The sequence below is a fragment of the Pelodiscus sinensis genome, chromosome 4 (genome assembly GCF_049634645.1).
Source record: "Pelodiscus sinensis isolate JC-2024 chromosome 4, ASM4963464v1, whole genome shotgun sequence".
NCBI classification, from domain to species: domain Eukaryota; kingdom Metazoa; phylum Chordata; order Testudines; family Trionychidae; genus Pelodiscus; species Pelodiscus sinensis.
The window spans coordinates 121,359,673-121,375,890 of NC_134714.1; the positions used below are offsets into that span (position 1 = coordinate 121,359,673).

The following is a 16,218-nucleotide window of genomic DNA, read 5'->3' on the forward strand; positions in this document are numbered from 1 at the left end:
TCTAAATGCATACATCTTTGTTTAATGAATCCTAACATGCAATATTCTTATAAAATCATTTTAGAGGCTATTATTTTCATTTCTAAAGAAGGTGATCCTAAAGAGGAATATTGCTAGCAATCAGCCAGCTTTCACCATTAAATACAGATTTTAAAATAATGACCAAGTTACTGGCTTCCTGCTTAGGAAGAAACAATCACCTCACTGATCTATAGAGATCAAGACATTTATTAAGGAGTGTAATGATAACAGTGATCGGGTCCATATGTCAGCGTACAATGGTTTGGTTGTAAGGGTAATTCTAAGATCAGAAGCAAAAATGTTTAAAGTATGTATGTTACTTAAATCAATAACATATGCTTAAATAGGAAGTTTACATAATAGTGCAATTGTTCTCTCAAATAGCTATAAAGCACTCAAATCTATAAAACAGGGTGTACGTCTCTGCATTTCTCTTGTTTTGTTAAGCCCATGACACAGCCCCCAGCTCAGCAAATAGATAAGGAAATAGCCTTATGTCTAGGGCCCTACCAAATTCTCAGTTCATTTTGGTCAATTTCATAGTCATAGGATTTTTTAAAATAGTAAATGTTACGATTCCAGATATTTAAATTTGAAATTTCAGTGTTGTCTCTGTGGGGGTCCTCACTCAACAGGGAGTTTGGAGGGATCTCAAGGTTATTGTAGGGAGTTTGTGGTATTGCCACCCTTAATTGTGCACCATCACCAGCAACGGTACAAAGTAAGGATAGCATGCTATGGGCACCCTTACTTCTGCACTGCTGTCTGCAAAGCTGGGCCCTCAGTCAGCAGCCACCACTCTCCAGCTGCCCAGCTCTGATGGCAGCAGCACAGAAGTAAAAGTGGCATGTTACTGTATTGTCACTCTTACTTCTGCACGGCAGGGCACTGCCTTCTGAGCTGGGCACCTGGCCAACAGCTACTGCTTTCTGGCCACCCAGCTTTGAAGGCAGCACAGAAGTAAGGGTGGCACATCTAACAGGCAGGGAAAGTCTGTGCATCCCCATGCAGCCCTGCATGGCTTTGCAGGTCCCCTCCTGCTAGTTGGCCTAAGTTCAGGCCAGGCTGCTCCTTTTCTGGGACTTTGGCTGGGGCAGCTGGGACTTGTGGTAGCTGGGACTACACAGCACAGGGAGCTCCCATCACTGAGACTGTCCTGCATAATGCTCCAGGGCTGGGGGAAAGATTGTGCACAAAGCCCAACTGACCCAGTGTTCCAGTGCTAAGGGAGGAATCTTCATGCCACTTGGTGCTCTGGGGTTGGGGGAGACTATGCACCCACCTCTGGGTGGGGCATGTGCCACCTGGAGCACCAGGGCTGGAGGAGGAGGCTGGCTGCTGGTCGGAGGGGATATGGACTTAGTAGGATGGGTGGGACCTCAGGCAGAAGGGGGGGCCAGCCAGGGGCTAGCCTCCTGGAGCCCTTGGTTCACCCACCACCCCTGGAGGCAATAACCCTCCTACAATAATCTTGTGATCCCCCACTGAGACCCACTTTGGATCAGGACCCTGTTTGAGAAATGCTGCTCCCCTCTCCCCCAGAAATCAGTATAGTAAACTAAAAGTACACAAAAGACCAAATTTCATGGGAGAGACCAGATTTTACAGTTCATGACGTGTTTTTCACAGCCATGAATTTGGTAGGGCCCTACTTATGTCCTTGTGGTGTCCCTTTGCAGCCAAAACGGCTCCATGCAGGGGCAAAGATCTGATGGCAGAATTGGAGACTTACTTTGTATTTTGTGTACCTACTATTATAAATTAGGACATACTGATTCTCCCTTGTCTTGCACCTTGCACAGTCATCTACATCTAAATGTAGGGGGTGGAAAATGCTCCCATACTGATATATTAATATCTTGTACCCACTTTGCACTTGTGAAAATGACTCTCCCTGGTGCAAGACAGTGAAGAATAAGGCACAGATTTTTATTGCCAAAAGCCTATTGTTACACTGAAATGCTATGTTCCTGTAATGCCTAATATTTTAACTTCATTTTGCCTTTCAAACTGTGTAGTCTTTTCTTGACAAGTGTTTTGAACCTTGTTCTGCAACATCATCCTCAGACTCTGAAAACTAAGTGACAATAAGGCTCAAATCGAGCTATTTTTAAATCTACATGTGGAAAACATCAGTGAAAGGCAAGTGCACTCAAGTCACATGGGTTGAAAAGGAAGCTTGCATCTGCACAGGGTTGGGTTTAATAACTGTTGTGTCACGTGAAACTGTATTTCCATTATTCTTTTTAACATGCCAGTGGGGACTCATATTTCATTGTGAATAAAAAGAAGGTATTGTTGGTTATCTTTGTAGCCTAGTGTCTGTTTCTGAGAGTTTTAAAAGAGGATTTACAGTAAGCTTCATACTAACTAAAACCTTTATTTTCCAAGTGTTGATGACAGTCAGTTTGTCTCCTAAAAGAAATATTTTATGTTTTTTTTTTCTTTTTTAAACATTCAGCTTTGGACAAAAGAACCATATAGCGCTTTTCTTCTATAGAGCTCAAAATACAATTATCCTCCATTTTATTGATGTGGAAACTGAAGCACAGAAAAGGAAATGATTTGTCCAGACACACAGCAGTCAGTGGAAAAATTGGGGACAGCTCTCTGCTCTCCAGGCTCCCAGGACAGCACCCTATACACTGGGGACCTTTACATCTCCAACCTCAGAGTTGTTCTAATTTACAACCAATAGCAACAACTTCCCAGGGAGTTGCTGCAGAAGCCTGTGATCACTGGAGCAGAATGGACACGGGCCATACTCCCTCTCCCCAATGCTTCCCCTAAACTGGGGCCAGGTAGGTGTAGAGATGGCTACAGTACCGGGATTCCAATTGTTAAAGCAGCTAGACTATTAAAGGCTGAGGCTGAGGACCTGGCCCAGAATTTACAATGACTGTCCATCTTCTCTCTAAACTGTTCTTCGGCTCTGATTCTCATTGCTGTTGGTAGTTACTTGTCTTGAGTGTTTACTACACAGGGATGGAGCAGGAGATAAGGGTTTGCAACCACATGGGTAGCTTGAATGTGGAAGAATGTTTGGGCTAATCCATAGACAAATTTGCTACGAACAAGGCAGCTAGAGACACTCCTACACAGTGAAATCCTAGCTTCACTAAAGCTAGTGGCAAAACTCCCAATAACTTCAACGGGGCCTAGATTTCACCTCATGAGTCTTATCTTTCACAGTGGTGACCTACTTGAGCATCTTTTACTAGACTAGGATTGTTATTCTGAAACAGAAATGGGGAGGAGGATACCAATAGAGATACCACCAACCCTACCAAGTTGTGCTTCAGAGCCATACCTAACTTCAGTTACGTGGTACATTCATGTATTATGTTTTCTTACAATGGACTAACCACCACTGCATCCATTGTAGCCAGCATGACATAAAACTTGCAGCACCATCTGCAAATATTTTGCTTCCCAATTCAGGGTTTATCAGAGTAGAACCCCATTTTATATACAATCCTGCTCAGCTGAACTAACTGAACAAATTAAATCAGGAGAACACATCAATACACTAGTTTTGAAAAAGGTCATAACTGTATTCTAATTAAGAATTTTTGTTCAATTTAAATAAGTTATACTGTACTGTAAAAGGGAAATCTTTGAAATGTAGTTTTAATTTTAAATGTTCTAATTTTCAGTTGCTGTCAAAAAACCCAGAGCAGAATAATTGGCTTGATCAAAGCTGACGTACCTGGAATGAGAAATAACAATTCTCTAACATATGAATATATGTGTGCGTAGGTGGGGTACATGTAATTTTGTGTTAATTTCCTTTTGATCTTGAAAATTGCTTGTCATTTTATCTACTTGGTAGTCTTTTAACAGGTAACCAAGTATTAATAATGAAATATTAACAGTTTTTATTAAGCTTCCACAAATTTAAAAATATATTTGCTAAAGTGGGGCTCATAAACCAAATATAGCTCTAGGATTTCTTTTCTACCTTGTGGATCTACTCCCACCTTTGCCATGGAGTTGTCTCCACAAAGGCTGTATATCCCAATATGCAATGCTCCACCTGGACATCAGCACTGAATGTTCTGAATTGGCAAATGAACTTTCAAATGAAGGACAATTTAGATATGCAGTTGTATTTACTGTATCTCAACCATCTCCCATTTTAGTGCCAAAGCTACACCGAAATTTGGCATTCGTTCACTTTAACTGTTGAAAATTATGTACCTCAGAAAAAGAATATAGCTAAGGTTACAGCATGAGTTACTTACATTAAAGGAATGCATTCCAGCATTTTAAATTTATAACTAATGTCTTTGAATTCTTCACTTTGGGTCTTTGTTTTACATTGCATCCCAGATTTGAGATTTGGCAAAATCCTAGAATTGTGCTTCCACTTTGCTTTAAAACAAATCTGAGACTTTAAAATAAACATCCATGAAACTTTTTATACTGAAGAGAGTAAGGAAGGCTATGTCTAGACTGCATTGCTTTTCCAGATTTTTTTTTCCCGAAAAAGCGGATGCGCTCTTTTGCCATCCCTGTAAACCTAGTTCTACGAGGCATAAGGGATGTGTTGAAAGAGCACTTTTTCCTGAAATTTGGCGCTGTGTAGGTGCACCAAATTTTGGAAAAGCCTCTTTTGAAAGTAAATCAGAAAAAGATATGCAACTTTTTCCAGTTTAACACTACAATCTAGACATAGCTTAAGCAAGAATATTTGGTAATATTTGGCTTTGATTGCAAGCAAGCAGTTAGACTATTTAGTAAAAATGCCTTGATGGTATGATATCAGTTATAGAGACAGCTCACTGGTGTTCTAAGAAAAACCCTTTCATTATGTTCCAGCAACTTTAATAAATAAAAAAATCAGGAAAAATTAAATACCAAAACAAGTGGACATATAAAAATTAAGATGAAACATACCAATCATTAGATTCCTATTCAACTTCTGTTCTGTTGGAAGTTGTAAATAAATGGTCTCTCAGAAAACCAAAATAAATTGCTATGAGACAAGATACCTAGACTCCACAGAGATGACTGTGATATTAAAACCTAGGCAGAAAATGATGACCAATTTAAAAATAACAGAACAGACTCATTTTTCAAGCCTGTTTTAATCTAGCAGTTTCACACTATGCTAAAACATAGAACATTCCATGAATTTTTGATGTCTCCTTACAGTTCTCCATTGCAGTATTACATTAACTTCCAAACTGATGTTCCTGTGAATTTTTAAGTAAACCAACTGGAATAGCTTACTAAGGATGCATGTACACTACAGGGACTATACTTCCAAAGTTATGCCACGGAAACCATAATCCCATATTGTAGACAGATTTTACATCAATAGAAGGGACTTTTCTGTCAGTGTAGGAACACCACCTTCCCAAACAATAAATCTAGGCGAATGAAAGCATTCAGCTGCATCTAACATAGATGCATCTATATTGAGGGCTATGTCAGAATAGATTTTTCACATCCCTGATTGACAGAGCTACACTGACTTGAATTTAAAGTGTACACCAGACATAAGGAAAAATTTGCTTTGAAGTCATTGCTACAATACAGATGGTAGAAAATGGGATAATTTTCTTTAATATAAATCATCTCATTTCAATGTATGTTAACTGCTCTAAGATGAACATTTTAAAAAATTATCCAAAAATCTTGGAAAAACAAAAATCTTAAATTAATAGGCTAAGATATAAAAATATATGAAAACCTTACTTCATCTAATTTATCTCTGTGTCGGAATGTCTCAGAAAGGAGGATTTATTTCTATACCACTGAACCCTGATTATTTACAACAGTCAGTGGGAGGCTTACTTGACTAAGGACTAATGCAGGGTGAAATGTTTGGAGGATAATAGTAAATGCATTTTTAGTGTACTGAAACTATTTGCAGATTCAGTTCAAATTCAGTGAACAATTTCAGCCAAAGGAGAACAATGAAGCCAAAGTCATTCCTTTCAGCCATTTTGATACAACCCTTTTTGACTTTTCATTTAGGAATGTTTAGTTTCAAAAGGATCAAAACTTTTTTTTGTTTCAAAACAGTGTTTCATAAATAAATGTAGCTAAATTTTAAAAAGGGGAGGATGAAACATCCAAAAAACAACCTGAAATGAAAAAATGGAGGCGGGGAAGGTTTAAACAAATTGTTTTGTTTGACCCCAAACTGATTTTTAAAAATTTTTCTCACCAGTGTGTTTTTTTTTTCCTTGATTTTTTTATTTGGCCTCCTAGCATGTTCTGGTTTACACAAAGAAGCTACAGAACACTGGAGAATCACGTCCTTGATGCACAAACAGAAATTATACAATTTCAACAGTACAAAATAGTGATCACAACATATAATGGCATGGAACCAGATTTTTAAAGGTAATTATGAACCTAAGCAGGTTTGGAGTTTAACTCCCATTGAAAGTCAAAGGGTATGTCTACACTACAGCACTAATTCGAACTAACTTAGTTCGAATTAGTTAATTCGAACTAAGCTAATTCGAACTAGTGCATCTAGACTAAAAAATTAGTTCGAATTAGCGTTTTGCTAATTTGAACTAGCATGTCCACACTGAGTGGACCCTGAACTGAGGTTAAGGATGGCCGGAAGCAGTGCCGGCAGGGCATCAGATTAGGACTTAGAGTGTGGAGCTGCTGCCTCAGGCTAGCCGAGGGCTGTGCTTAAAGGGACCTGACCCCCACCCCGGACAGACAGTTCTCAGGGGTTCCCCGCTTGCAAAGCAGTCCTGGCTTGGAGTGCCCTGAGTGCCCACACTCGGCACATCACACCACTTGGCCATCAGCCCGGCTGCACTTGCCGCAGGCTGCCATCCGGAGGGGGGGGGTCAATCAAGGGGCTTCAGGAGAGCTTCCACCCCGAGAAGCCCACAGAGCCACCCCAGTCTTCCCCATCAGGAGCACATACCCCATTCCTCTCTCACCTCCTTCCACTTACCTCTCCCTAGCCCCCCTTCCTGATGTACAAAATAAAGGACACGTGTGTTCAAAAATAGAAACTCTCTTTATTGAACAAAACTCGGGGAAACTGGAAAAAGGAGGTGGGAGAGGGGAAGAGAGAGAGGGTGGGAGAGGGGAGGGCAACTAAAATGATCAGGGGTTTGGAACAGGTCCCATATGAAGAGAGGCTAAAGAGACTGGGACTTCTCAGCTTAGAAAAGAGGAGACTGAGGGGGGATATGATAGAGGTCTAAAAAAGCATGAGTGGTGTGGAGAGGGTGCATAAAGAAAAGTTCTTCATTACTTCCCATAATAAAAGGACTAGAGGACACCAAATGAAATGAATGGGTAGCAGGCTTCAAACTAATAACAGAAAGTTCTTCTTCACAAAGCAAATAGTCAACCTGTGGAACTCTTTGCTGCAGGAGGTTGTGAAGGCTAGAACTAGAACAGAGTTTAAAGATAAGTTAGATCAAGTCATGGAGGTTGGGTCCATGGAGTGCTATTAGCCAGGGGGTAGAAATGGTGTCCCTGGCCTCGGTTTGTGGAAGGCTGGAGATGGATGGCACAAGACAAATGGCTTGGTCATTGTCTTCGGTCCATCCCCTCCAAGGTCCCTAGTGTTGGCCGCTGTTGACAGACAGGCTACTGGGCTAGATGGACCTTTGGTCTGACCCAGTACGGACATTCTAAGCTCAGGGCTCAGGGTCGGGGGTCTCAGTGGACCACCTTGATTTTCATGCAAACCTGGTCCCAGGTGGCCAGGCTGGCAGCTATCCTGCCCTAGACGGCCACTTTCCTGTGCCTAGTGCAGAGGTCGTGGATGAGGTCCACGATCTCCGCACTAGACCAGGCGGGCGCCCGCCTCTTGCGGACCCGGGCAGGCTCCCGGGAGCCGCCAGCCTGGTCCCGGGAAGAGGCGGAGGGCTGGGTGGCAGCGGGTGGCTGCCTCGAGCTGTGCCAGGTGCAGGGTCTGTTGGCTGGGTGCTGGCAGGCTTGCACCTGGCACGGGCACCGTAGCCAGCCCGTGCCCCTTTAAGGGCTCCGGGGCCGGGAGGGGGGAAGACGAGTTTCCCTGGTGGTGCCCAGAGTGGCCACCAGGGAAAGCTGGGTAGGGCTAGCCTCCCACTAGTTTGAATTAAGTGGCTACACAGCCCTTAATTCGAACTAGCTAATTCGAACTAGGCGTTAGTCCTCGTAAAATGAGGTTTACTTAGTTCGAATTAAGCTCGAACTAGCGGAGCGCTAGTGTAGCGCCTATCAAAGTTAATTCAAACTAACGTCTGTTAGTTCGAATTAACTTTGTAGTGTAGACATACCCAAAGAGAGTTAGGTACCTAACTCATTAAGGCAATTTTGCAATCACACTAGCTGCCTATTTGCATCTTTAGGTACCTACATACCATTGAAAATTTTACTCTGACCCCCTCTATAACCAAGAAACCAGATTATATGATCCCAGCACATCAATGACGCATATAATTCTGCCATTACTTATATTTATTATTATTACTACAAGATGGTAATTACCACAGGTAAATCATTTTAAGAAGACTTCCAAGATTCAAATATTAGGTTCTTGCAATCTTCCAGAGAGATGCTACCATTATTTTTTAAAAAGTATAAACACATTGATTACCCATATTTTTCTTAGGGTATTTACAGATATTTGAAAAGTGTATCTTTTCCTGCTTTGAGATATTCCAGCCAAATATTGTCTACTCAGGCTTTTCCCTTTTTTATGTTATGAAATGCATATTAAATTTTTTCTCACATAACATCAGGAACTTCTGTAGCCTGCTGCCTTGATGGTGTACACTGGACATTGACATGCAAGGAGTAGAAATCATTGTAGAAATTTGTTTGTTTCTTTCATTTTTCTCCTTGATGACGTCCTTTCTCCATTTTCACCTTTCTGCATGGCCAAGATAACATTTTTCAGACAAATAACTCTTTCTACCTTCTTCAGATTCTTGTTTTTTTCAGCTACCTCTCTCAGTTTCTTCTTTATGAAGTCTTTGTAATCTTCTTGGGTCTTCATGTGAATTTCTTTGCAAAGCATTCTGTAATCGTCAACCATTTTCCTTTCTAATTTCATGTGTGCCCTCCTCGCCATCAGGTTCAGTTTCCTCCTTGATTCTCTGCTGGCATCCCATCATTTTCAATGTCCTTGCCTTCTTAGCTGCTGAGATTATCTGTGAGATAACCTCTTTGTAGTCTACATCGATGTCCTTGTTGACCTTATACTCAAGGTCCATACAATGGAAAGTTAACAATGCAAGCAGAGGAAGAAAAATTTGATGTAATTGAGAGAGCAATGGAAAGGCTAATATGTAAGATATTGTACCGTGATTATATAATGAATGAAGAAGGTGTAGAGAGGTGACCGATGTAGTACAGGCAGGCTGCATCTAGACTGGCAAGTTTTTCCGCAAAAGCAGCTGCTTTTGCGGAAAAACTTGCCAGCTGTCTACACTGGCCGCTTGAATTTCTGCAAGAACGCTGATGATCTCATGTAAGATTGTCAGTGTTCTTGAGGAAATACTTGCTGCTCCCGTTTGGGCAAAAGCCCTCCTGCGCAAATGCTTTTGCGCAAGAGGGCCAGTGTAGACAATGTGGTATTGATTTGTGCAAAAAAGCCCCGATGGCGAAAATGGCGATAGGGCTTTCTTGCGCAAAACTGTGTCTAGATTGGCACGGATGCTTTTCTGCAAAAAGTGCTTTTGCGGAAAAGCGTCCGTGCCAATCTAAATGCTCTTTTCTGCAAATGCTTTTAACAGGCGGCGGCTTTGCTCAGGTGTCCCTGGTCTGCTGGGGGGGGTCCAGCGGCTTTGCTGGACCCCCGCAGCAGACCAGGGGGACAGGAGCCAAGCCGCGGAGCACGCCCGCATCGGGACAGCCCGGGCGCGCCCAGGGGTGCAGACCAGGGAGACGGAGAGCAAATCTGCTGAGCACGCCCGCAGGGGGACAGCCGAAGCACGCCCAGCAGACCAGGCTTTTCTTGCCTACCCCTGGGGTAGAGCAGCTGGGGGCTGCCGGGTTGGTCCCGCAGCACCGCTCCGGACCAACCCGGCAGCACCCCAGCTGCTGTGCCCCAGGCGTCCTGATTCAGCCGCTGCTGGTCAGTTTCAGCAGCGGCTGAATCAGGACGCCTGGGGCAGAGCAGCTGGGGTGCTGCTGGGTTGCTCCAGTAGCGCTGAGGAGCCGCGCTACTGGAGCAACCCAGCAGCACCCCAGCTGCTCTGCCCCAGGCATCCCCAAGTCAGCCGCTGCTGAAACTGACCAGTGGCTGACTACAGGAAGCCCGAGGCAGAGTTGCTCTGCCCCAGGCTTCCTGGAATCAGCCGCTGATCAGTTTCAGCAGCAGCTGACTTGGGGACGCCTGGGTTTCTTAAGTTGAATCTGTACGTAAGTCAGAACTGGCATCCAGATTTAGCCACGGTTGAAACTGATCAGTTTCAGCAGCGGCTGACACCAGTTCCGACTTACATACAGATTCAACTTAAGAACAAACCTACAGTCCCTATCTTCTACGTAACCCGGGGAATGCCTGTACTCACCTCACATTTTTAGGCTTTTCTTCATAGCCACGAGGGCTAGGCACTTACTTTAAAAAAAATGTGAAGATTCTTGTGCAATCACTTGCCTCCAGAAGCTAAGGTTTAAGATAAACACCAGTATTGTGACAAATGCATACAGGCTACCAACAGTGATAGCGCTCAGAATCTGACATAACTGAGCCACTGCCTTGTCTCCTAGCAACTTTTACTGGACCGTATTGTACCAGCATGAATTTCCTCTCATTCAGCTGTGCATGGACAGCTGCTCAAAAACTGAATGTAACACAGACAGATTTTAAATGTGTCTAGATTTAGTTTAAAGTTCTACATTATCTTTGCTATGTTCCTACTCCCCTCTTACACACACTGTGCTCTGTGTTGATGTGCATCTTTCCCGTCTCAGTTAAACCATATATATGCACCAACATTAATCTGAGCCCCTCAGCTGCAGATGTTAATTCTCTATTGTAAGCAACTGCAAGATTGAGGTTTGGAAAAACCCAGCTGACTTGCAGGCTATAGTCTCTATAACTAAATGGGAGATACTGGGGTAGTAGCTAGCTGGTAGAGCAGAGATTTCACTCTGGTTAACTATTGCTTATGCTAAGGATGTTAAAAATAGTTTAATACAGTAATCGTGTAACTGCTAAAAATTTTATTGTTTACATGGTTATATGAGCTGTGGTCTCTGCAGTATAAAGCTTAGGTTAGCTTTTTACTGCAGAGCCCACATCAAAGCCTCCCCGTCAACCCCTGCCGGCCCTGCTCCTGGGAAGGACGCTTTGCCTACCACACTGAAGCCACCTCCCCAGGAGCAGAGCTACCAGCTCTTGCCCACCTGGCTCCCAGGGAGGAGGTTTCTCTGCCCTGCCTCAGCAAAGCCACCTCTCTGGGAGCTGACTGAGTTTAACAGATACCATTTACTGATAAGCACTAGCTTAATAGTTAAATGGTTAATCAGTTAAACTCTAGTATCCTTGGCTTGTGCTATAAAGTTATGGGCACAAACTACTGAGAATCTACTTCAGTTTTTTAAAAAGCTTTCCAATGTAAAAATGTTAGACAGAAGCCTTTTTATTCATCACTAAAATTAGAATGAAGGCTATTAGATAAAACATATAGGTTTACTAGCCAGACCAAAAGAAAGCTCATTACTTTTGAAAAAAAAAATTTTTTTTGCTGTCATCATTAGGAAGACAAGTGACGTGTCATCACAAAACTGAAAGAGAGTCTTTTAACTCACACTCTTCAGAATACATTCCATGCTTCTTCCTTAATTATCAGTTTATAAATCTAGAGTTTCTTGGCTAATACAATAAAGATAGAGATAATTTAGCAAATTAACAAGGACCTGAAGTAATTCTTTTTCATCATATACTCATTCTTAAAAAGCATTTCCATTTTTGAAAGAGGTGTGTAGGAAACTTAATTTCAATTGAAATTTAAACTGAAAAAATAAACTGACAAACAGGAATTCATCATCCACCTACATGATGTATAACAGCAGCCTTCAGCTACGTAGTGCCTTCCATTCTGAGGTATCTCCAAACTTTATAAACTACCCTCACAAAAAAGACAATTCGTTAATTTATGGCTAAGGCTGCTCAATTCTATTCCCTCCAGTGAAATCATAAAAACTCCAGGAAATCACCTTTTACATCAACAACCAACCTCAATTCCTGAGCCATACCACTGAAATGCCAGCCTATCCAAATGATACCTCAGCTCTACATAAAACTCTTTTTCAGTTCCAATATACTAAATAATCAACCTATTTTTTCCTCAGAGTCACACACACAACTTTAATTCCAGTGTGAGGTAGATAAAATAAATGCTATGGTTTTCAAAAATGGGTACCAAAGGTAAGCTCCTAAATTTTCATTTAGGCACCTAAATATAAATAGTTTTATTTCCAGAAGAGGCCATTTCTTGTTTTCAGATTTAAAAAATGCTTTTATTTTTCAGATTAAAAAATAGTAAATTTCAGACAAAAAAATTATATTAAGAGAAATTTAAGGTTGCCTGGCTAAACATACAAGTTGGAAAGTGACAATATGCCATTTGCATCATAACTCCTCCTGTGTGTGCATTAGGATGCAGTCTGTAATTACAGGACCATGCAGAGTTTGTTATATCATACAATATAGTATCTGATCAACAGGGATGAGCTAGATGGTGTTTGGTCCTGCCATGAGGGCAGGGGACTGGATTTGATGACCTTTTGAGGTCCCTTTTAGTACTAACATGCCATGATTCTATTATTCTTTCTATCACATTGGAGACATGTGCAACATCTGGAAAAAAAATCGTCTTCAAAATGTTAAGGACTACATTAAAGAGGACTGTGATCAATTGTTCTCTGTGTCTACTGAAGGTAGGACAGGAAGGAATGAGCTTAGTCAGAAGCAAAGGAGATTTAGATAGATATTCGGAAAAAAATTTTTTAACTGCAAGAGTAGTTCAATTTTTAATTCCAAGGGAGATTGAACAATCCCCTTCACTGCAGATTTGTAATAACAGGTTGACAAAGACCTGTCAAGGATGATCTAGGTTTAGTTTTCCTGTCTCGCTGCTTGGGGCTACAACTAGATGACTTATTGAGATCCTTCCAGCTCTACACTTCTTTGATCTACTCACCATATGTGCATTGTTCAAACAGTGGTCCAGTCTATCTTTAGCAGCTTAGAGTTTAATCACTAAAAGCTAGTTTTCAGCTTTCTATTTCCAACCATTCTGGCTTAATGGCTATTCAAAAAAGTTTTCAGGAATTATTTTTATAATGAAAAAATGCGTTTCTCCCCACTGTCCTCATACTCAAAAATAAACAATTTCTTATTTCCTCTTTAAAAGAAAAATAATTTACTTTTTGGACAGAAACCATGATGGAAGATTTCAATCCAAAAAGTGAAAATTCTGAGCAGTTATGAGTGACTAAAAGCAGAGTGCTAGGATGGAAAACATTAAGCAACATTAACAGTAGCAGTCATAGCTGCTCCCATGATAGCATCTTATTTTAAAGTGTTGTAATAACAGGTAATAATAGAGTGACACAATACAGATGCCCAAAATATAAAGTTCAAGGAAACATACTGTGCTTGTATGAGTATTGCCTCTAAGTAACTCCAGGTTTATAAAGGTAGGCTGCTGGAGACCAGAAGTAATGTCTTAAAGCCACTGATGTCTTGGGCTAATAGAACTGCTTTTTTAACCTTGGCTGGCAGAATTCTAGTCTGTGAACACTGCCAGCTTAGAACTTAAGAACATAAAAATGGTCATACTGGGTCAGACCAATGGTCCATCTATCCCAGTATCCTGTCTGCCAACAGTGGCCAATACCAGATGCCTCAGAGAGAGGGAAGACAACAAGTAATCCTCACATGATTCCTCCCCTGTCACTCATTTCCAGACAGAGGCTGGGGACACCATTCCTAACCATCCTGGCTAATAGCCATTGATGGACCTAACCTCCATGAATCTATCTAGCTCTTTTTTGAACCGTGGTAAAGTCCTAGCCTTCACATCCTCTGGCAAGGAGTTCCACAGGTTGACTGCCCTGAATGAAGAAAAACTTCCTTTTTGTTTGTTTTAAACCTGCTGCCTATTAAATTTCATTTGGTGACCCTTCGTTCTTATATCGTGGGAATAAGTAAATAACTTTTCCTTATCTACTTTTTCCACAAGTCATGATTTTATAGACATCTATCATATCCCCCCTTAGTCTCCTCTTTTCTAAGCTGAAAACTCTAAATCTTTTAAACTGCTCTTCATATGGGACCTGTTCCAAACCCCTAATAATTTTTTTTGCCCATCTCTGAACCTTTTCCCATGCCAATATCTTTTTTGAGATGAGGCAACCACATCTGTATGCAATATTCAAGATGTGGGTATATCATGGTTATATACAGAGTCAATAAGATATTTTCTGTCTTATTCTCTATCTCTTTTGTAATGATTCCTAACATTCTATTTGCTTTTTTGACTGCCGCTGTACAGTGCATGAATGTTTCCAGAGAACTATCCACAATGATTCCAAGATCTCTCTCTTGAGTAGTTGTAGCCAAATTAGTCCCCATCATATTGTATGTATATTTGGGATTATTTTTTCCAATATGCATTACTTTACATTTATCAACATTAAATGTCATTTGCTATTTTGTTGCCCGATCACTTAGTTTGGTGAGATCTTTTTGAAGCTCTTCACAGTCTGCTTTGGTTTTAACTAGCTTGAGCAGTTTGGCCCCTCTTTTTCATACTCTCTGTAATTTAATTTAATTTAAATATAGAAGGCATGCTTATTGAAAAGAGGTATAGGCTGGCTTCTGCTGGTAATTCTGAGCCTAGTTTTAATATTCATGTTAAAACTATTATGAGTATTTGATCAAATTATTGCTAAACTAAGACAAACTCTTGCTTGTTTCCAAGACCAAAAGAATGTCAGGTGTCAGGAATTATTTTGTTAAACCTTTTCATGCCAGATATTGGATTCCTCAAGTAGAAAGACAAGAGCAAAATCCCCCTAAAGCTTCAATTCAAGTCAATGGGACTTAAGGACATACTTAAATGCTTTCTTGATTTGCGGTCTATAACTGATAGAGCGGGTCAAAATATTTTCATCAAAACTTTTGAGAAAAGTTACTTTGTGCAAAAAAAATATTTTGGGGCAAAGTTCAGTGACAAACAATTTTGATTAAAAAAATGCATATATAGGTATGAATTCAGTTTTTAAAATCTGAAAATTTTCATTAAAATTATTTTTAAAAACAGAAGATTTCAGGGTTTTTCGTTATAAAACCAGGGAAAATTTAAAATAAATACAAGTATTTGTTTATATTTTACTAAAAAATTATATGCTTTTTTGACTAGCTCTAAATACCAAACAATTGCAAAGGACAAAATAATAAGAGGCAAAAGCCCAGCAGAGATTTCACAGCAAATTGGTAAATGACTTACTGGAGTGTATTCTGTCAATACATAGTATTTATTTCAATTGCTTGTGTTTCAGCTAATAGCTCCAGAATGCCCCAAAAACCAACATTTTCTATTGTGGTTTGTTTCTCTTAAATCTCAGTTACATATTTTCACTTTGGTGTTTTAAAAGCAATACTACTGTGACATCATGATGAAAAGTACTATCTTGGAAACAACTGTGCTCACAACTGTTCTCAAACTGGGAGACCAAACCTCTTCCAGTTAATCCCTTTTAAACTTTTTCTAGTCTGGCACTCTATGATCTGGCAACATCTGTGGTCCGGAATGATTTTACTTAGTCAGATGTCCACTTATCATGGGTGTGGCCAAGCTTCCCATAAAGTTTGCTTACAGTCACCAGTCCTGACTCTCAGTCTTCTGTGCTATTATTTAGCTCTAATTTACCCCTGTCTCCTAAGAATCCAGTAAGCAGTGGAAGTGTTGGTAATGCAGCTAGACAATATTGACCTCCCGTGGTCCAGCAAATTCTCTGGTTTGCCACTGATCAGTTCCGGAGGGTAAGGACTAGAGAGGTTCAACCTGTGCCTAATCTGTCTTCCCATCTCTCCAAAAGAAGCCAAAGGCACTAGTACATGCGAAGGATAACACAGTAAAGCAAATGTGAAATGCCTAGGCCATACTGGTTTTGAAACATTATAGACAAAAAATCTGAAAATCACCACATTTTTTTGAATTCTATTACATTTATTCACTGTCCAATTTCCTTCAAACA

The 16,218-nt window shown here is 40.7% G+C and overlaps 1 protein-coding gene across 6 annotated transcripts in view; it reads right to left on the reverse strand.

Moving 5' to 3' along the window:
* LRRC56 (leucine rich repeat containing 56) overlaps positions 1–16,218 on the reverse strand; it is a 95,952-nt gene that overhangs the window by 33,040 nt on the left and 46,694 nt on the right. The window lies entirely within an intron of this gene.